This window comes from Mesocricetus auratus, unplaced genomic scaffold (assembly GCF_017639785.1).
Source record: "Mesocricetus auratus isolate SY011 unplaced genomic scaffold, BCM_Maur_2.0 Super-Scaffold_100009, whole genome shotgun sequence".
In the NCBI taxonomy this organism is placed as follows: domain Eukaryota; kingdom Metazoa; phylum Chordata; class Mammalia; order Rodentia; family Cricetidae; genus Mesocricetus; species Mesocricetus auratus.
Window position 1 is genome coordinate 19,183,653 of NW_024429193.1, and position 21,914 is coordinate 19,205,566.

Below are 21,914 nucleotides of genomic sequence, written 5' to 3' on the forward strand. Positions count from 1 at the left end.
AGAAGGGCCCTGGTTTGATTAGCAGGTTGACAAGAATGGAGAGTAGATGTACTCCCTATGTCAAGGTAAAGGTATAAAACCCTATAAGCCTGAGGTAGAATAGGCCTTCACTTCCTTCTTGATAATTACTCTCCTTTTCAGTATATCAGATATTTTATCTAAATATCCACCGACCAGACAACAGGCTGTTAGAGAACAGATGGAGAGATAAGATCTGTTTGAGCAAGCACAGATTCTTAATAAGGATAAGGATTCAGAGGACTCTAGGTCTAGGGGTATTTAAATAAGTCTAGTTAATTTATAAAATTCAGATGACAATAAAATGAGAATGTGTATGGGGAAAACACAATGCAAGCTTCTTTCTCCTACTATTAATCAATGGTTGTTAATGGAGAAACATGGTAGGAGGAATAGTGTGGGGAGAGAGAATGTTCTCAAATAAAAGGTTTGAATGAAGCAAGATGTAAGAGAGGATGAAAAGAAGTAAAGGAACAAATATACATTTGGATAATTGAATCAACAAGTTCTTGTTGCTCTTTTATAAGTGATACAGTTTTTCACAAGCTTTACATAAAAGTCTGAGAATAGTTAAAACTATAGATTTGGAGCCTGGAGAGTTAAGAACACTAGCTTATCTTCTAGAGGACCTGGGTTCCATTATGTGTAACCCAAGTTCCATGATATCTCATGTCCCTTGACCTCCATTGGAAAAAAAACATACATGTGTACACAGACATATACGCAGGCAAGACATCCATACTCATAAAATAAATTTGTAAGTTTCAAAAATTTAGCTCATTTATTAGAGAGACAACTTTACATAGGAATAGACACACACACTCACATGGACACACACACACACACACACACACATTCCCATAGGAGAAAGAAAAAAACAACCACGGAGATCAGAGAATGGAATTTAATAACTCAATTGAAGCTTTAACTGTGCTTTTATAAATAGATTATGTTTAGCATCATCACCATTAAGATAACAAGTGGTTAGGCAAGATTTCTCCATTGATACAGTGGTAACAAGAATATTATGAGAGTTACTAACCACTTTCTGATTAGATTTAGAGCATTGCTACAATATGTAACTATGTCTAATACCTTTAATTGACAAAAGAACTTCTGGTCAAGTGATAGACCCTAGTATTAAATCTACTACTAAATGGAAATAGTAATACATTGTCCACTATGTACCTATCTTTATACTCATAGATTAGCAAAGCTCTCAGTCATCATCAGAGGAGTTTATTTTTGCACTAGGTAGTGGTTAATACAGCAATTCATAGCTGGTCAACATGCATAGAATAAGCGAGTATGGAATGCTTATTCCTAAACAGACGTCTGTATCATACCCCTTTTCCCAAGTGTGATGGTGAGATGGTGAAAAGCAGTTAGTAGAGATCCTGAGGTAGCAGGTGACTACAGTTAAACCGTGTTTTCCAGACACATCAGGGCCAGTGTATGAACTCATAGTGATGATGGCTGCATTCAAAAGACCCACACAAGATCAAGTGAACAAAAATCCCAGCATGAATGTGGGAGAGAGGCTCACAAAGTCTCATCTCTAGTTGAGAAGTATTGGCAATTGATGACTGCTGAGATAGGAAAGTCAGTTTTCTTCAGGGATCTGTCTCCTAAAACTACCTGTAATATGGTAGATGGACTCAATACCCATGTATATACTGACAGCACTAAGTGGACTCACTTGGTTAAAAAAAGATTAGAATACATGGCATTAGGAGTTAATAGTAGTTTGTAGGCATAGTTGAAGAATTGCAGAGAAGGGAATGGTTGTGGATTTGATTAAAATATACCATATTAAATAGTCAATACAAATTATAAATCTAAAAAGGATATTTTAAGGAATAAAAGTGTTTAGCTGAGCTACTCTGAGCAAAGGTTATGAATTAGAAGACTGGTGGAAATATTTAACTTGCATGAGTGAGACAGTTTGTGAATATGGGGAATGGAAAGTATTTTCTTATCCAGGATGGAAACTGTGAAGCAGAGATGGGCATTAGCAAATTAGTATTCTGAGAGTGCAGGAAGGAGTGCACTAGGGGACTGGCATCTGTAGCAATAAAGAAAAGGAAGGAACCAAGATGGAGTACAAGCTACAAGCTTTTGTTAGTAAAGCCGGGCTTGACCTTAGTAAAAACTCTGAAGCTAAGATGAACCTTCAGACCTACAGTAACAGGACGGAGTCTTGGTAGTTTTTTACAATTGCATCCACTGAAAGAAGATTTCCTGTGGGAAGCGAAAGCAATTTTCTTAGATCTGGCATCTGACTGGCTACTGGAAGATTGACTTGTTAGGTACTGAAAATATACATCCTACAGAACATTGTTTATATCCCGAAATCCAGTGTTTTGGTTTGGTTGGTTTAGTTTGGGTTTTTTTTGTTTGTTTAATAACGTTTTAGAACAGATATTCCAAGATTTGTGCTTCCTATTTTTCTTAAGAGAATGTAGAAGGTGAAGAGGTGTGTGACCAACCGTAGGCCCGGTGCTATCAGGTAGCATAAATAATGCATAGGGTCTAGCTACCACATCGCGCTCTACAGCTTTCTGACCCTTATGTAATCTGAACATAACTTCTCAAGTCATTAATTTATCTGTGATATTTCAACACACCTGTAAAAAATGAGCAAAGGTATAGCAATAGGTACCAAACAGAATCATGGATGACAATTTCCTTTCTGATCTTTTGTGGAAAAAAACAAAACAGTCCAATTACCAGAGTCAACTGCTCTTGTCAGGATAGTGACTTCTCCCCTGGCCTTTGGCATAAGGAGACCCCAAATCTCAGACAACAGTCACAACTTATGTGGTGAGTATTTCAGCCTGTGCTGTCTTAGTTAAGGTTTCTATCTCTGTGATAAAGCACCATGACCACAAGCAACTTGATTGAGTGTATTTAATGTTGCAACTCGTAGTCCATCATCCAGGAAAGTCAAGCCAGGAAATCAAAGCAAGATGGAGAGGCAGGAGTTGACGTAGAAGCCAGGAAGGAATATTGCTAACTGGCTTGTTCCAATGGTTCACTCAGTTTGCTTTCTTACATCATCTAGACCACCAACACAGAAGGGTATGGCCCACAGTGAGCTGGGTTTCTCAAAACCATCAGCCATTAAAAATCTGCACCCACAGACTTGAACACAGGCAACCTTACAGAGCCATTTTCTTAATTTAGAATTATTCTTACCAAATAACTCTAATTTGCGTCAAGTTTAGACAAAATTAACCAGCAAAATTGTGGGCCTTCGTGGAAAAGTTATCCATTTGAAAATCAGAAGTATTACTCTAAAATGTAGAAAGGTGATAGAATGAGAAATTTCCACTTCCAAAGGGATTGGGCGGAGGGAACATCTCCTACTTCAATTCTGTGTACATACATCTATTCAGTGGAGATACAGAACTATTGGTGTTTGAGGAATCCTGAGGGATGATCTTAAGATTTAATTTCCATGATGATTCTTTAAATATGATCAAGAGACAAGTCTATCATTGTAGCCCTTCCACATTCTTCCTGAAGCTCCTGGACACTATGCTGTATGATGTAAATAAGGAAGCACATTTTTATTCTGGAAACTCTTCATTGCATAATGAAATCTTTTTGCAACAAACCCTTGATCATCATCTTTTATTGTTTTTGTTTATTTATACTAATTCACACTGGTGGCTAATATATAGCTTACCACTAAGGGAGACTTGTTATATTAACTATCTCTACAACCCGCTAAGAGTCAGAAACACTCCCTTTTCCTTCTACCAATAACTCTACATATAACTAAAATTTTATACTGCTGGATTTTCTATGTTATTCCTCCACAACTTTCCATATTACTTGAAAGTTCTATAATATGCCTTACTCCCAGAGAATATAGTTCTGTAATGGAAGAGCTCACCATAAACCTTAGTCCAATGGAAAAGTAGAACTGAGCTTTTTAGTGATACGGTCCCCTCACCACAAACACACATCCTCTGGGAATGTGGAGGAACATAACATCTGTTGATATTTCAAAGGAAACATGGTATAATCCCTCTAATATGGTTCATTGTCTATGTATTTGCCCCCCACTTTATAGGCTATGAGAGTTACAGTACTTACACTCTTTAAGAATTTGTCCTTAATTTTTCTTCTAACTGTGTAAGACTACTTCTAGACATGTATTTTTAAAATCTGCTTCAGTGCTAACTCTCACATCTCACAAAATGGCACTTGTATTTATAACTTATCTAGCATAAACTTAAAGACAGGAGACAGTTTTTTTGATTGAAGCATTCTTTGTGGATGTCAACAGAAAGCAGGAAAAGTCAATACATTACAGATAATATAATAAAAAATAATGAGTTTATGAGTTAGGTTCTGGATATAAAATTATTTTTAGTTGATTAACATTATAAAACAAAGCAGATTGAGTCTTAACAATTTAAGCAACACTCATTTTTCTCTAGAATATGTGATTTCTTTAGGACTCTAAAAATGTATATCCCTTTTACTGAGCAGCAGTCTGAATAGCTGTGAGCTGGAACCTGTCATTATATTAAGGGTTGATAGTATATATATCTGGAAATAAATGCTGTTAATCACTAGAAACCTTAGCTATGGATATTAGTGAAAACATCTAAATGAGGCCTAAACTATTGGGTTGGGTGCATAAGAAGAGGAATAAAGGAAGGGAGAAAGGAAGAATAAGAGTTAGCAAGGGGTGTCATTTTTCTGGCTTGGGCATAGAATTTATACAGTACTTCATCTACCACATTCCATTTGCCACAAGAGTCATAGAATCCTGATTTAATATTAACTATAGGGCAAAAGGTTCTTCAGGTCTAGGATGGTTGGAAACAGAAGAGTACATAATGAGTGGAAATGGTTCCACACATCTCTGAAAACAGCAATTCGCTAGATGTTCACTAGAAATGCACAGCAGGAAAGGAATCTTATCAATTTGACAAACAATTACTTAAACTTAACTGCTGTGCCTACTTATCTTGCTTTAGCACTGCTATCTGGGAAAACAATGAATCATGGCCAACTTTGCTCAGTTTTATTTTAAAAGGTAAACCAATTTTTGAACTACAAGTCTTGTTAGGCTGCCTAAAATTTATTATCTAAAGCAATTAATTACTATCACAAGCAGTAGTTTATTTGCTGATATGGGGAAGGAGTTGAATAATTGCAGTCTGAATGGGAGAGGAACATGGCCTACTTCATATTTGCTTTTCATGCCCCCCCTCATGAAGAACTCAGACCTGGAAACAGTTTGAACAACACTGTGAATAATTTTACAAAACCATTCATATATTTAATAAAGAAAGTTCTTACTCTGATAAGAAGCTCTTTTTCTTAGTGAATATCAATGCACAATTATATTAAAATTTTATTAGAAATTATTCTGCAGAAAAGATAGTCTTTTGCTTGTTCATTCATTTTAACATTGCTTTCTTTCAAGTGACAGTATTCATGGATGTTTCCCACAAATTGATTTATTTATATATAATGTTTTGTTTAATGGAAATATATACATCCACATTTCATGAACTCAAAGTACATATATATATACTGAAAGAGAACACAAAGACTGCAATGCTTATTAGAACAAATTCTGCATTCTCTGGGATCTCCTGGCCAGGGGACTGCAGCTAGGTCGACTCATCCCAGATGACCAAGCCACCTCAAGTCTGCTGATAGCACTGTGCTAATCCAACTCCCACCCACCAGGAGGGGGAGTGCCTCAGCCCTACCTGTACACACCATGAGACCCATCAGACTATTGGAACTGCTTGCACCCACCGAAATGAACCTTGGAACCCTACATACCAAGAAATGGAGAGACCTCAACTGAACCCACTGGAAGAAGGGATGGGAAGACGACAATATAAGAACACATTCAGTAACAGAAAAACTAATATGACACCACCAGAGTCCAGGGAATATACACCAGCAAGACCTGAACATACCAACACAGATGAAGCAGAAGAGAATGACCTTAAAAACAACTTCATGAAGGTGATAGACACCCTAAAAGAGGAAATGAGAAAATCCTTTAAAGAAATGGAAGAAAAAAAACCCCAAAAATTACAAGAAACATTTCAAAGAGTGCAAGGTTTGAAAGCTAAAATGGAAGCAATAAAAATAAACACAGTCTAGCTGGGCGGTGGTGGTGCACGCCTTTAATCCCAGCAGAGGCAGGCAGATCTCTGTGAGTTCGAGGCCAGGCTGGACTGACAGCCTCCAAAACAATACAGAGAAACCTTGTCTAGTAAAAACCAAAAAATAAAATAAAATAAAATAAATAAACACAGTCTAAAGAAATACTGGGATTAGAAAAGGTGAGTAAATAATCAGGAACTACAGATGCAAGCAAAACCAATAGAATACAAGAAATGAAAGATGGAATCTCAGGCATTGAAGATTCACTGGGAGAAATAGATTCATCAAGTAAAGAAAATAGTATGTCCAACAAATTCACTAACCCTAGTATCGAACAAATTAGACTTCAAACTAAAATCAAACAAAAGAGATGAAGAAAGTCATTTCATATTCACCACAGGAAAAAATTCCAATAGGAAGAAGTCTCACTTCTAAACATCTATACCACCAATACTGAGGCACCCACGTTTGTAAAAAAATGTTACTAAAACTCAAATCACACATAAGACCTCACACAGTTATAGTGGGAGTCTTCAACACCCCACCCTCACCACTAGAAAGAATCTCCAGACAGAAACTTAACAAAGAAACAAAGGAAGAACAGAAGTTATAACCCAATTGGGTTTAACAGATATCTATAGAACATTCTATCCAAACACAAAAGAATGTAACTTCTTCTCAGTGCCACATGGAATCTTCTCTAAAATTGACCAAATTCTTGGAAAAATAGCAAACCACAACAGATGCAAAAATTGGAATTAAACCCCTGTATTTTATCAGATCCCCATGGCTTAAAATTAGAAGTTAACAACACAAATTGCAGAAAACCCACAAACTCATGGAAATTGAACAATATTCAATTGCATCACTCCTGAGTAAAGGAAGAAATAAAGAAAATAAAGAAAGAAATCAAAGACTTCCTAGAATTCATTGAAAATGAAGGTAAAACATACCCAAACCTATGGGACACTTTGAATACAATACTAAGAGGAAAGTAAAGAGCACTAAGTACTCACATGAAGAAATTGGAGAATAGTCACACTAGAGAATTAAAAACACAACTGAAAGCCCTAGAATAAAAAGAAGAAAACTCACCCAGGAGGAGTAGACATCAGGAAATAATCAAATTGAGGCTAAAATCAATAAAGCCAAAATAAGAAAACAATACAAAGAATCAATGCAACAAACAGTTGGTTCTTTAAGAAAATCAACAAGATAGACAAACCTTAATCCAAAATAAACAAAAGACAGACAGGGAGAGAGAGAGAAAACATGCAAATCAACAAAATCAGGAATAAAAAGGGGGACACAACAACAGACAATTAGGAAATCCAGAGAATCTTCAGGTCATATTTTGAAAACCTGTACTCCACTAAATTGGAAAATGTAAAAGAAATGGATAATTTTCTGGATAGATATCACTTACCAAAATTAAATCAAGAACAGAGAAGCATTTTAAACAGACTTGTAACTCCTAATGAAACAAAAACAGTCACCAAATCACCCAGTCAAAAAAAAGGCTAGTCTTAAATAGCTTCAGTGCAGAATTCTACCACTGTGATCAAGTAGGCCTCCATCCCAGAGATGCAGGAATGGTTCAACATACTAAAATCTATCAGTGTAATCCACCATATAAACAAACTGCAAAAGAAAACCACATGATCATCTCAATTGCTGATGAAAAACCTTTGACAAAATCCAACACTCTTTATGATAAAGGTCCTGTAGAGATCAGGGATAACTGGAACATACCTGAACATAATAAAAGCAATATGGAGTAAACCAACAGCAAACATCAAACAAAATGGAGAGAAACTCAATGCTATTCCTCTAAAATCAGGAACAAGACAAGGCTGTCTACTCTCTCCATATATCTTCAATATTGTAATTGAAGTGAGCAATAAGACCAAAAAAAAAGAGATCAAGAGGATACATATGGGAGAGGAAGAAGTCAAAATTTCACTATTTGCAGATAATATGATAGTTTACATAAGAGACCCTAAAATCTATACATGGAAACTCCTACAGCTGATAAACACCTTCAATAAAGTGGCAAGATACAAGATTAACTCAAAAAAAATCAGTAGCCATATTATACACAGACAATAAATGGGCTGAGAAAGAAATCTGAAAAACATCACCCATTATGATAGCTACAAACAGCAAAAAATGTCTTGGGAAAATGCTAACCAAAAAATGAAAGATGTGTATAGAAAGAATCTTGAGTCTTTAGAGAAAGAAATGTAAAAAGACAACAGAAAATGGAAATATCTCCCATGCTCCTGGATAGGCAGGATCAATATAGTTAAAAGGGCAATCTTGCCAAAAGTAATCTACAGATTCAGTAGACTAATGTCATCAAATTGAAAACCCTGATATTAACCCATACACCTAGGAACACTTGATTTTTGACCAAGAAGCTAAAATTATACAATGGAAAAATGGTACTGGCATAACTGAATCTGGCATGTAGAAGACAGAAGATACATCCATGTCTATCACCATGCACAAAACTTAAGTCCAAAAGGATCAAAGACCTCAACATAAATCCAGCCACACTGAACCTGTTAGAATAGAGAGTGAGAGGTGTCCTTGATTGAACTGGTACAGGAGACTGCTTCCTGAACATAACACAAGTAGCACAGACACTGAGATCAACAATTAATAAATGGGACCTCCTGAAACTGAAAAGCTTCTGTAAGGCAAAGGACACAGTCAGCAAGAAAAAAAAGGCAGCCCACAGAAAGGGATAAGATATTCACCGACCCAGCATCTGATAGAGGGCTGATCTCCAAATTTTACAGTAACTCAAGAAGCATGTCTCCAAAACATCAAAGGATCAAATTAAAAAGTGAGGTACAGAACTAAATAGAGAATTCAAGATATGGAGAAAGGGGAACACTCCTCCACTGCTGGTGGGAGTGCCAACTAATACAGCTACTTTGGGAACCAGGATGGAGAGTCCTCAGGAAAATAGGGAATCAGTATACCACAAAATGTAATGTGATTCTTCCTGCCAACCTGATCCCTGAGCCGCATCCGTCCCTAATGAACATGCAGGATGTTATATTAAATATAAAGCTGTTGGCCATTTGCTATGGTTTCTTAATGGCTAGCTCTGACTTAATTATTAACACATAATTGCTAATATATGTAGTTTTTATAAGTTTTCATCTTACTGAGAATGACAGACTTATACCCTCTCCTCCCACGATCACATGGTGACTCTCTCCCTTGACTACATTTCCCAGAATCCTCTCCAACTCCTAGTCCCACCTACTTTGCTTCCCAATTGACCATAAGTGTTTTATTTATCAACCAATGAGACAAACATATACACAGAAGGACTTCCCCCATCAACAAGATGTGGCAATTTCACTCTTAGGCATATACCCAAAAGATGAAAATTCATACAACAAGGATGTCTATTCCACTATGTTCAAAGCAGCATTATTTGTATTATCCAGAACCTGAAAGCAACTAGATGTCCCTCAAGTGAAGAGTAGATAGAGAAAATGTGGTGCATTTACACAGTGTAGTACTCCTTAGCTTAAAACAAATTTGCAGGCAAATGGATGGCACTAGAAGAAACCATTCTGAGTGAGGTAACCCAGTCACAAAATGATAAACATGATATGTACTCACTCATATATGGATTTTAGACATGAAGGAGGGGAGTGCCAGTCTACAAACCCACCAACCCACTGCCAGAGAGTCTGGGAAACAGGGAGAACCCTAAGAGAGCTATGAATGATACCCCAGAGAAGGGGAATGGGGCAGGATCTCCTGAGTGGACTGGAAGCATGGGGGGAGGGTAGAGGGAACTGGGGAAATGTGAGAGGGAAAAGAGGAGAGGAGAGGAGGACATGGGGGAGTAGGAAGTTTGAGTTGAGGGAAGAGTAGAGCAGAGGAGGATATGAGATCCACAATAGAGGGAGTCATTTCAGGTTTGAGGAGAGATCTCGTACTAGTTGCAAGGATGACATCAACTGGCAATATAAGCAATAGAGGAGAGGCTGCCTTAAATGCCCTTCCCTAATAATGATATTGTATGCCATCCTAGAGCCTTCATCCAGTGAGTGATGGGAGCATAAGCAGACACCCACAGCTAAACACTGAACTGAACTCCTGGAACCTAGTTGCAGAGAGGGAGGAGTGATGAGTAAAGGGGTAAAGACTGGACTGGTGAAATCCACATAAACTGCTGATCTGAATATGTGGGAGATCTTGGACCCCAGACTGATGGCTGAGACGTCAGAATGGGATTGATCCAGACCCCCTGAACATGGGTGTCAGTGAGGATGCCTTGGTAATCTTTGGGTCCTCGGGTACTAGATCAGTATTTATGCCTGGTGTACAAATGGACTTTTGGAGCCCATTCCACATGGAGGGATACTCTCTCATCCTGAACACATGAGGGAAGGCCTAGACTCTGCCCTGGATGATGTGAAAGACTTTGGAGATCCCCCAGTGAAGTGTCTCACCCTCCATGGAGAAGGGAGTGGGGACTGGGTGGGGAGTCGGGAGGCTAGTGGGGGGCTGGTTGGAGCAGGGGAGGAGGTGAGGGAGAGATACCTGGTATCAATGGGCTACACACATCTTTCTTGATTTTGATATTGAATAAACATCTTGAATTATACAAGTAAAAGAAAAAAAGAACCAATTCTGCATTTGTCTTTACTCAAAATGAAAAGTTCATGACAAAGTTAAAACTAGAAATATTCATGTTCATTACATGTGTTGTTTTCTTAGCCCCTAATAGCCTTTATTTCTCTCTTTGCTACATATCTTGATAATGTAACCAAACTTATATTTTTAATGAGGTTGTTTGGCCTCATTTAATATTATAAGTTCTAATTTAATCTATTTTATTCAGATTTTGTAAGTTAATTTTTCTTTCAGATTCAATAATATCAAATTCTCATTATTGATGCCTCTGTTGATGGAAAATATGTTGATCCCAACACTTTGATACAGTCAGTAAAGCAGCGGTAAACACAGGATGGTAATATCTGTTTGGTTACATAGTTTTAGGGGGCATATATTCCAGTGAGAAAGATTGTCATACAGTATGTCTTCTTTGAAATATTTGAGAAATTTTCCAATTAATCTCCAAGGTGGATGTGTTAGTTTGTATCCCCACCAACAGTGAATTAGGATTCCTTTCTTTCTATATCCTCTTCAATGTAGGTTGTCAGATTAGTTGATAATTTTCATGCTGAATGAGGTACTATCTCAAAGCAGTTTTAAATAGTATTACCTATGACTAAGGGTATTGAAAATTTTTTAAAATAATTATTGGCCATTTGTGTTTCCTTCTATGAAAACTGTCTATTTTCCTACTTGCTGATTGGCAATTTTATTTACTTGGTGATTAATTTTTATAATTCTTATTAATTTCCCGATGTTAGTCCTTTGCCTTCAGTGTAGCTTGTAAATATTTTATCCCATTCTATGAGGTGATTGTGTACTCTGTTGAACATATCCTTTGCTCTCCTGAAACCTTTAACCATTCAAAGCCCATCTGTTAGTACTTAAGGTTAGTTTCTGTGCTATTAGTATTCTATACAAAAATTTCTTTCGTAAGTCTTGAAGTGCATAAATACATTCAATCAGGAAAGTGGGAAAACCACTGGAAATCTCAGAACTATTCTAACATAACATAAGTTCATGGAAATGTTTAGACTGAGGTTCTTACTAATTTTGGTGTGTGATGTTTATTTTATTTGTAATTGTTTTCTGATACACTTTAGAATTTATTATTATTATTAGGTTAGAAACAATCTTAAGGATCAGTGCTAACATTCTTACTGGATAATAGGCATCTTACTCTGGAGCTCTTGGTTCAAATTCTTGCATGAATGATATTCTCTTAGCCCTTGCCTGACTTACTCACAAAATAGCAGCCTACTAAATCTTAACTTTAGTCAATGTAGATACTCCACTCTCATATCTGTAACGCTTTTCTTACTTGGCTTGCATTCAGTGTCGTGAACATTCATGGCACTGTAACCTCTTTCTGCCTGATAATACTCTACCCAAGATCATGCACCAGGTTTGTGTTATGGTCCTACTACCAGGGTTCCCTCTGATACTCCGTGTTTTACAATTGTCTCCCACTTATGGATGGTATAGTTTGGTCCCCTGGAGTCTCCACAGCTGTTGGTCTGGAGTTCATGAGTTTCAACGAGTTTGGTCCAGCTGTCTCTGTAGATTTCTCTATCATGATCTTTCCCTCCTTCCTCTCTTTGACTGGATTCCTAGAGTTTGGCCTGGTACTTGTTTGTGGATCTCTGCATCTAGTTTCCTCAATTACTATTATAGTTGAGATATTCACCAATATGATTACAGGCATAGACCAGCTCAGGCATCCTCTCCACTATTGCTAGGTTTCTTAGCTGGGCCAGCCTTGTGGATTGTTAGGAATTACCCTAGCACCAGGTTTCTCCCTAACTCCACAGTAGCTCTCTCTTTTGAGATATCTCTTCCATTGCTTTCCCACTGCATCCCTCTACTCCTTACCATCCCATTCCCTAATGTTCTCATTCCCCTGCCACCCCCTACTACCCTCTGCCCCCAGTTTACCCTGTAGATCTCATCTAATTTCCCTTCCCAGGGTAATCCATGTGTCCCTCATAGGGTTATATTCTTGTCACCTAGCTACTCTGGAGCTGTGTATTGTAGTCTGGTTATCCTTTGATTTACATTTAATATCCACTTATGAGTGAATACATATTGTGTTTGTCTTTCTGAGTCTGGGTTACTTCAATGAGGATTTTTTTAATGAGAAAAGCATGTTCTCGGCAGAGGTGGCTGGGAGACACAGGGTACTAGATAGAAGTATGGAATGAAGGAAGATGTTCTCGGGTGGTGACCTTGATGGTGACAGCATGGGACTCACAGTGAAAACTGTGAAAAGGGGTCAGGTTTCTTCCATATGAAAGAGAGTAATCAGTCCTTAGAAAATCCTAGGAATCAAATCCAACAGCACCGTCAAAGGTGCTTCATGACGATCAGATGAAGTAAGGGATGTAAGTATGGCTCCTTGTCAAATAAAATATGGTGCATATGCAGTAACAGAATAAAGAGGGGAAAGTGTATGCCATCATAAAACGTAGAAAACTATTTGAAAAAACCCTCTGCATTTGCATGTCACAACTATCAATAAAACACAGAAGGCACGTTCATCGACACAAGGAAGGGCATATGTGGCAAAGCCATAACTAGTGTTATACTCAATAATAGATATTTGAAAGCTGAAAAACAGGAACAAGAGAAGAATAGCCATTTCTAACATTTCTACTTAATATATTACTATAACTCCTTCCAAGGGTAATTAGTTAAAAAATAAATAATAAATCTGATAGGAAAGGAATCTGTGAATTGTCATTTCAACATAATATTAAACTTAAAAAATTACCAAAAACTCTACAAAAACTATTAGAACTGACACATGAATGTATTAAACTGATAAAATATATAATCAACACATAAAAGTGAGTAGCAGTTTCATATGCTAAAACAACAGTACAAAACAATAACCTCATTTACAACAAATAAAATTCCTTAGGAATAAATCAAACCAAGGAGGTAAAGTATCTGAACACTGGGAATCATATCACACTGTTGAAAACCAATGGAATAAATAACACACAAGTGGAAATGTATTCTGCTTGTGTTTCGAAGGAATTAATAATGTTAAAATTGCTACTCTAACAGAGGTTCTATACACACTAAGTACCGTATAGATTGTTTCAGTGCTGAAAAATACCATGGAGTTCATATGGAATTATAAAGTAATCCCCAGTAGGTAAAGTTCTCTTCCATCTAAAAGAATAAAATTAGAGGCACCATACCATCAGGCAAACTATATTAACAAGCTATAGTAATTAAAATACCATGCTGATGGAGGTAATGGACAAATTGAACCACAAAATAGAAAGCTATATGGATTTAACTAAAAGTTCATGAATTTATTGCCAATTCCTTTTCAACAAATGTGCTAGGAACACAAAATAAACACACAATATGTTCAAATAATAGATTTTTGGTAAACTAGATATACACATGCAAAATATAATATCAGATTCATCTCAAACTATCTACAGAAAATGCCAAATGAATTGATGATGCCAATGAAGACCTGAATGTATAAATATACTAGAAAAAAGCTTAAAAACTGCAAAACATAGATCTAGTCAATGAATTTTGAATTTGATTGCAAATACATAAACAACAAAAGCAAATAGAGATAAATATCAAAGCAGAGTAAGATTCTGCATGGGGAAAAATCATTACTACAGAGACTCAACAAGTTACAGAGTAAGATATATAGTTTTATTTTAAAAACACACAATTCATATGGATTAAATATGTAAACTATACAAGGAGTACGATAAAAGAGAAAACATACTAATTAAATACATACAAAGACTATTAATAGGTATTTCTTTAAAAAGACAGGGAACAGATATCTAGAAAATATGTAATGGTATTAATCATCAGGTAAATGCAAATCCACATCTTAATGAGCTAGAAGTTCACAAGTTTCAGAATGATTACAATATACAAAGACACTTTTCCAGAGGGATTGGAGAAAGAGTGTAGAAGACAGGATGCTCCGTGCATTGTAAATTAGTACATCCTTTGTAGAAAACCATATGATATGGTATTTTCAGTTCCTCAAAATCAAGAGTAGAATTGATATAGGATGGGAAAGACTCACTTGTATGGGACATGAAATAAAAAGCAAAGAATTTATAATCAGAAATAAGGTATCAGGTTAGAACTCGTTATGCTTAATAAGTAAGTCAGAGACAGAAAGTAAGGTAATGCATGCTCCCACTGAGGGTTGAGGCTCAAAGTAACTGGAGGAGATGTCTGGCTGTACCAGATGCTGGGAATTGAATGGAATGAAGAATGCTCACCGAAAGGTCCAGAATTTCAAGTATTTCAAAATAGTTAAGACAGTAAATTTCATTTTCCACCAAAAATAGAGATGGCAGTCATGCAAATCAGCTTGATTTAATAATTGAATGTTCAATAAATGGATTTTAACTGCATGTATATCCCATACATACATGCAAGTATTGTGTGTTATTCTGTATTAAAATAAAGAACATAAGGAGATCAAAATCCTGGGTTAGAGATGAGATATCCAAGTAAGAGTTGGAGGAGGTTCCAAATCCCTCAATCTGGTTACTTAAAATTACATCAAGATTTTAAAGATATCAGTGTAGATCAGTTTGGGTCACCCTCGAAGTCTGGATCAGTAGCTCACACATGTGTGTACCTGGAGGCCTGACAGAGCATGTGCAGGCACAGCTCACTGGCACAGGTTTTCAGAGTCCAGAGCTTTAGCAGGTTTCCAGATGATTTTACCAGATGTTCTAAGCACTGGTTTAGATAAATCATCATTTTAGGGATATTGATTAATAGCAAAGATAATTTTTCAACTGAAGTCAGAAAAATGTTATTCTATGACTAGGGGCTTTTTCTTTTTTAATGTGATTAAGCATTTACTGGGTTATAAGCAATCACTTATTGTTAAATAAATGGACAGGCAATTGAAGATTGTTTATTTTAATTTCTGGCATTTCATTTTCTGCTTTGATTGAACTCTTCGACTGAATAAATCATGCAGGTTTCCCTATTGTATTAGAAGGCTGCATTAAGCTGTGCCTGTTGCCTATAACCAGTCAGGTGAGTGTATAATTTTCTTGCTGTTCCCACACACAGGAAGCAATACTTGCTAGCATAATGGAACACCAGGCACATATTTTCTGCTTTGTTACACTCACCCTCTTGCTCTTTGGGGTTTTAAATTTCCCATTGTGCCCTCATTCTTCCAACAGAGGAAATTACACCACCCACAGAATGCATGCTGTGTTTTCCCATCCTGGTAGAAATGCAACAGTGGTCATCCTGGAAGTGGCACAGCAAAGAGCAGAGACAGCCATCCCAGGATCTGGGTCATCCAGCTGCCACTAGCCTGGGAAAAAGCCTAGTAAGTTCCAAACTCCCCAGAATGAGTGTTTTGTATGCAATTCATTTTCGCACAGCAAGCTCCTTCTGTGTGACTTAGATGGTGCCTGATGAGATGCGCTGGAGTGATGGAGGTCTCAAAAGGAAGCAAAGACCTGCGGGGAGGACCAGGCTAGGATGTAAATGAGGTAAAGGTAATGGTAGAGGCCAGCACTACCAGGCTTCATTGCTTTCAATAACACAGATGCATTCAACAAGATGAATTTCTGGGCAAGTGGAAGACAGCAGAAACACAATGCGATTGACAGACTGTTACAGGCAACTGGTTCTATTACATTCAATAGGTTGAATCAGAATCTGCCCAAACACATCATACCTTGCAATGATATTCAAAAAAGACAGGTGCACATAGCAAAACTGAATTCAACTTTTATTGGCTTAACTTTGTCATACTTTTTCACATAATAACTAAGGTACAAAATTCCACAGTGGCCCAAGATTAAAAACCTTGGTAAACAAATGGCACCCTTCTCTCATTAAATCATTTAGTTAGCATAATTGGAACATAAATCAAAATACCAAAATTCTCTCAATACAATGGCTATCCTTTATGCAAACAAAATCCCTTCTAAATTCTTGCATTATCTGCATATACGGATTTATATGAAGACAGTAGATAAAAAGACAGTAAAAGCTATCATAGTAGATTACCATAAGCTACTGCACAGTGTGCTATTTCAATATATCTTTCTATGTCACGAGGCATCTGTACATTTATTAACTCACATTTAAAAATGCTTTTGCTTTCCTTTCATGTAAAATTAATTTTCTAATTTTGAAGCAAGGAAGTAAGAAACATTCTATGAGATATTTTTGCATTAATTTTCCTAAAAGCTATAATGTGTACGCATAATATATTTTTCTATGCTTGATATTGTAGACATGACCAACTAACTAAAACTTCAGGGCTAATATTTTCATTGCATTTTAACTCCTGGTTCTAAAAGCCACAAGAAAAATCACTATGCAATATCTATATTTGGAAGAGTAGCAGTTTTGTTTTATCTTAGGTTGTCTATTAAAATGCTCTGGGGAAATATGCTTCAGAAAATGCAAGGCTGCTAACATTTTTAAAAGATAATTGTGCTACTCACTATGGGGACTAAGATATATATTGTACTAGTACAAACTTGAAAATAGGACTGGCCTTCCTGTTCCCAAGAAAGGATGACTCAGGCATCTACTGGGATGGACTTGAGTATTTTAACTGAGAAGGCACTTTTTAAACTTCAAAGAGTTTAAAGAAAGTTTGGATTGGGGTGTTATTATTAAAAATATACATCTATGTCACAATTGTATGCTGAGTATGATAGTTGCTATCTCTAGGAGAAATCTTTGAACAATTTAACAATTTTTTTAAATCTAGTAAAGCCTACTAGGTTTTGTAAGTCCCATGTACAATTAGATCTAACTTTACAAAAGAGAAAATGTAGATTACTTTCTCCCCAAGCTCTGCTACCCATCATGGCAGTTGGGAGCTCTTGGGAATTACACATTAGATTCCTTTGGGAATCAAATAAAACCAAGAATTCTTACTGCCTTCAGCGGCACCAACATTAAATTGGAGTTTGAATTTTAAGAGGCCTTCAGCTATTTAAAATCTCTACCCCCCAAATATTTCTCCTCCAAAGGAAATAAGGGCAATTATTTCAACAGTCATGCACGGAGCACTTATTTGTGCTCAGAAATGCTCTGGAAACTGAAGACCATGGAGAAAGAGGCTCTGCTCCATCCTAGTGGACAATACAATGTGTTGAGTAAGGCATCAGTGCCATACCCTCACCAGAATGACATCTTCTGGCTGTGCAAATACAGGTAAGAAATGTCTCTAATGATGACAGAGTTGAGTAGAACAAAAACATTGAGAAAATAAAGCTAAAAGAAACAGCTTTACGGTTTTTTTTTTCTTCTTAGCTTTTCATCCTGCTTTTTGCTACCAGATAACTTAAGAAAACGTGAAATCTAAATTTTTCCTTAAGAAGTATGTTAGCTTATAGCATTTTTGAGTGACTATGATATGAACAGCACTATCCCGGGATATTTCAAGGCCCTCTTTTATTTCTATCCATTTCTATGCTTTCAAAATCATATGTTCTCACTCAGTGAGCACTCACCTTTGAAAAATGGTATTTTAACACTTGACTGTCTCTTCAGCAAAAGCCATATTATAGAAATAATAAAACAGACTGTATCCTGCTGAGCGTGATATTCTGCAAGGAGATAGAGGCAGGGACCAGAGGCTTGCCTGGGGTTGATGTGTTTAAGGACATACAAACAAAATGCCTAAAGAGAGGAAAAAACACCAAACACTACACACTGATGTGTGTCCTTTACAGTGAGAACACAGTAACATTCAGACAAGGAAGCCTGACACAGAACCATCACTCCATTTGGATTTTATCATTTCTCATTTGGGAGCCACTTCTTAAGGTCACTAGTAGATGGGTGGGTGAATAAGACCGTAGACACGGAGGCAAAGTGATGGAAACGGAACCTCAGATGCCCTTTTAAAATTGTTCACGAAGTGGCTGTGCTTCTGTTAGAGAAAGAACCAAATAGAACCCTTGCACTTCTGCAGGTGTTTTTCACCGGGAAAGAAAGCAGAAAGCACAAATAATAATAATAAAGAAAGGCCAGCAGAATAACAAATAACCACACACAGTCACTTTGGATCTGTTCTGAAACAACAGAATAGATGTTAAAACGCAGTAAGGACAATAAAAATTCAGCCATTGTGAAAGAAGGAAAGCCCGAGTTGCAATAAAGGCAGTCAATAAAGAAGCGCTCTCATTTAAACATCAAATGCACATTGTTTTGCAACACCTGTTATTCAGCCATAATAGCTTTCTTAACCTGTCAAAGTGTTTAAGCTGAGGAAAAGGAATGGGCCTCCAGCTGTGCAGTTCTGTGGAGAAAGCCTGTGCTGAGCGATATTAGTTTAATGAAATGTGTACAGATTGTAATTGTGGTAATAAGAGGGCAATTCCCCGAGGTGCCATTGGAAGGCGGTGAGCTCAGCCAGGCAGAAAACAGAAACACACAGGCTGAGGAGGGGAAATATGGCCTGTTTGGGAGAGGGACTGAGTAGTGGGGGGAGGGTAATCCTCTAAGAAGGTTTACCTCAGACCCAGTCTCCAAAGGGTTAAAGTCCGTCCTGGAAGCCCAAGTGACCTGTAGCTAATGTGAACCAGGGTTCAGGCAACACTGCAGGTGCTTCAGACCTGATGCCTTCAGCCACCTCAGTCCTCAACATGGTGACCGGGACCTTTCAGGCACTCAGAGTTGGGAAACATGCAAAGTCTCGAGCAACTGAAAAGAAAGGTGCTGTTACACAAGAAGAAATAAAAGCAAACTGAGGATCAAATAATCACTGCTTGCTCTTTGTGTTTATCTGGCATCGGTTCAGGAAGGCTAGGCATGGAACCCTGCTCTTGTCAGCGACTCCATAGACAATGCGCCAGTATTTTAAAGCGTCTCAGTCATCTAAAGTCCACAGAGCAGAAGCCCAAATGCAGAAACCCCGAGGAGAACCAGCGAGGCCAGTTAGGAAATCCAAAGCGATGGCTGGCATGTCACTGGAGGTTTGGTGTGACAGAAGCCTTGAGTTCAGCACTCCAGGGAGACCCAGTCACAAGGCGCCATTCAACCCCTATGAGCTTAACTTTGATGCTCCACAAGATCTCACGGTGTCCAGCAGAGAAATACCCCCTTGTTCTTAGAGCAAGGAATGAAATATGAAACGTTTTGAAATAAGCCAGGACATCCTGTTTTCCTTAACAAGGTCTGCCCTCCAGAGAAACGTTTTACAGAAAGATTCATGTCGTGTCTGTGTTTTATCCGAGTAAGGAAAGGAAATACTAAACAGAATCATCAATGTCACATGCCAAGTAAGACAGGCAAGAGCAATGAGATCTGCTTGTGAAGTTTACACCCTTGTGGTTCACAGCCTTAATCAGAAGCGAAGAACCAATCATGGAACTTTGGAATACTTGCCTTTTCTCCACATGCCATAAAACCTTACCTACATTGGCTCCTTTAACTAAGTGCATTATGCCTGACTATACACAAAAGCACACTAGGCTGTCTGACCCACCTACAATCCCAGCTCTTGGGAGGGTGTACAAGAAGGTCTGGAATCCATGGCTAGCCTGAGCTATGTTGTGAGACCCTCACTCAAATAAAATGAAATTTAGAAATTATTACAAGAATTTTTTTCAGACTGCAATTGTTACCTCAAAGGTACTAAATGTTAAGGAGGAGCTCATAAGGGAAGAGGTAGGTAATAGCAGCAGAGAGATAGACATTCCAAGAAGGACCAGAAGGGAGTATTTGAAATCAACAGTACTGTATTGGAAGTAGAGAATGCCTTGAGAGGTTCAATAGCCGAGTGGACACAGCTAGAAAAGGAACACAGCTTGAAGAAGTTTCAATAGAAAGCTCAAGATCCAGAAAGTAAAAAAATAACTGAAAATAAGAAAGAAATCATTTGGAATATGAAACAAGCATAAGATATAACAAATGAAACTTGAGAACTCTCAAAAAAGAGAAAAGAACAAGTTATAACAATCATAACAGAATTTCCCCCAAAAGAATGTCACAGAGTAAATAGCAAATCCAATAATCTCATAAAATATCAAGTAGAATAAAGGTATGGATGGTGTACGTCAGCATATCTATTCAAACCACAGAAATTCAAAACAAAGGGAAACAATCCCCCCAAAATTTTTTCAGGAGGAAGTGAATAGCATATCAGTGGATATATAAGATACAAAAATGGTTATATAAGCAAATATATGAAGTGAACCTAGAGACAGAACTAAGCAGAACCTACAGGTCTGTGGATATATAAGATACACAAGTGGTTATATAAGCAAACATAAGAAAGGATCGTAGAGACAGAGGAAACCGTTTCAATCCCAGCACCCATATGGTAGCTCACAACCATGTGTAACTCAGTCCCAGAGTATCTGATGCACTCTTCTGCCATCATCAGGCACTAATTGTACACAGTACACATACACATGTACATAAATACACATACATACCCATAGTATACATAGACGCAGATAAAATGCACATACACATAAAATTAAAAATTAACAAGATTTAAGCAATGAATAAATCTAGTTTATCCTCAGAATCATATTTTAGACAGTGCTATTGTAAAAATCTGAGACAATCTATGTTAAGAGGTCCCCTGACCCTGCTTTGAGGTAACACATGACATAGAAGAAGTTGTAAGAAGAGTAGAGGCTGGCTGGGCGTTAGTGGCAGACACCTTTAATCCCAGCACCCAGGATGCAGAACAGGCAGATCTCTGTGAGTTCAAAGCCAGTGTGGTCGACAATGCAAGTTCCAGTATAGCCAGGCTGCACAAAGAAGCCCTGCCTTGCAAAGCCAAAAATGAAAAAAAAAAAGAATGCAAAGAGATGAAGGAGAAGGAGAAGGGGAAGGAAAAGGAGAAGGGGAAGGGGAAGGAGAAGGAGAAGGATAACTCTTGCCCACCAGGCCCACCTTCTACAAAGCCTCCTTAGCAATAACACCACAGACTTACAACCAGCCATCAATACATGTATGTTTAAGACTCATTCAGATTCCAATGCAGCAAAGGTCAATAAAAATGTGAAGAATAGATTTGATATACTGAAATTTTTGAGGTAAACAAAGGAATAAAATATTCATTGTGTTCTGTGATATTATCT